Genomic DNA, 2103 nt, shown 5'->3' with positions numbered 1-2103 from the left:
TTTAGCTAGTTTTTCATTTTCTTCTCTATCCCACCTAGCACGCGAGTTCAGCCATTAATCTTATATTCTCATTAATTCTAACTTGAATGGCATTTTCTGTAGTAACAATTTTATTTTCAATATCCCTATTAGGCATAACTTTCGATTTCAAAAGATCAACATCAGAGGCAAGACTATCAACTCTAGAAACAAGAATATCAATTTTATTGAGCTTTTCCTCAACAGATTTGTTAAAGGCAGTTTGTGTACTAATAAATTCTTTAAGCATGGCCTCAAGTCCAGGGGGTGTATTCCTATTATTGTTGTAAGAATTCCCATAAGAATTAGCATAACCGTTACCATTATTATAAGGATATGGCCTATAGTTATTCTAGCATTGTTCCGATAAGCATTGTTGTTGAAATTATTATTTTTAATGAAGTTTACATCAACATGTTCTTCTTGTGCAACCAATGAAGCTAATGGAACATTATTAGGATCAACATTAGTCCTATCATTCGCAAGCATAGACATAATAGCATCAATCTTATCACTCAAGGAAGAGGATTCTTCAACAGAATTTACCTTCTTACCTTGTGGAGCTCTTTCCGTGTGCCATTCGGAGTAATTAACCATCATATTATCAAGAAGCTTTGTTGCTTCACCAAGAGTGATGGACATAAAGGTACCTCCAGCAGCTGAATCCAATAAATTCCGCGAAGAAAAATTTAGTCCTGCATAGAAGGTTTGGATGATCATCCAAGTAGTCGGTCCATGGGTTGGGCAATTTTTAACCAGAGATTTCATTCTTTCCCAAGCTTGAGCAACATGTTCAGTATCTAATTGTTTAAAATTCATTATTCTACTCCTCAAAGATATAATTTTAGCGGGGGATAATATCTACCAATAAAAGCATCCTTGCATTTAGTCCATGAATCAATACTATTCTTAGGCGAGAGATAGCAACCAATCTTTAGCTCTTCCTCTTAATGAGAAAGGGAACAATTTTAATTTTATAATGTCACCATCTACATCTTTATATTTTTGCATTTCACATAGTTCAACAAAATTATTGAGATGGGCAGCAGCATCATCGGAACTAACACCGAGAAAATTGCTCTCGCATAACAAGATTAAGTAAAGCGGGTTTAATTTCAAAGAATTCTGCTTGTAGTAGCGAGGTGGAGCAATAGGTGTGCATAAGAAATCATTATTATTTGTGCTAGTGAAGTCACACAACTTAGTATTTTCAGGGTTGGCCATTTTAGCAATAGTAAATAAAGCAAACTAGATAAAGTAAATGCAAGTAAACTAATTTTTTTGTGTTTTTGATATAGCAAACAAGACAGGTAAATAAAGTAAAGCTAGCAACTAATTTTTTTGTGTTTTGATATAATGCAGCAAACAAAGTAGTAAATAAAATAAAGCAAGACAAAAAAAAAGTAAAGAGATTGAGAAGTGGAGACTCCCCTTGCAGGCGTGTCTTGATCTCCCCGACAACGTCGCCAGAAAATATGCTTGATGGCGTGTATTTCACACGTTCGTTGGGCAACCCCAAGAGGAAGGTATGATGCGCACAGCAGCAAGTTTTCCCTCAGAAAGAAACCAAGGTTTATCGAACCAGGAGGAGCCAAGAAGCACGTTGAAGGTTGATGGCGGCGGGATGTAGTGCGGCGCAACACCGGAGATTCCGGCGCCAACGTGGAACCTGCACAACACAACCAAAGTACTTTGCCCCAACGAAACGGTGAGGTTGTCAATCTCACCGGCTTGCTGTAACAAAGGATTAACCGTATTGTGTGGAAGATGATTGTTTGCGGAGAAAACGAGTAAAACAAGTATTGCAGCAGATTTGTATTTCGGTATTAAAGAATGGACCGGGGTCCACAGGTTCACTAGAGGTGTCTCTCCCATAAGATAAAAGCATGTTGGGTGAACAAATTACGGTCGGGCAATTGACAAATAGAGAGGGCATAACAATGCACATACATGACATGATAAGTATAGTGAGATTTAATTGGGCATTACGACAAAGTACATAGACCGCCATCCAAGCTGCATCTATGCCTAAAAGTCCACCTTCAGAGTTATCATCCGAACCCCCTCCGAGTATTAAGTTGCAAA

This window comes from Lolium rigidum, chromosome 7 (assembly GCF_022539505.1).
Source record: "Lolium rigidum isolate FL_2022 chromosome 7, APGP_CSIRO_Lrig_0.1, whole genome shotgun sequence".
Lineage (NCBI taxonomy): Eukaryota > Viridiplantae > Streptophyta > Magnoliopsida > Poales > Poaceae > Lolium > Lolium rigidum.
The sequence above is the reverse complement of the archived record's forward strand: the minus strand, read 5'-3'. Positions refer to the sequence as shown.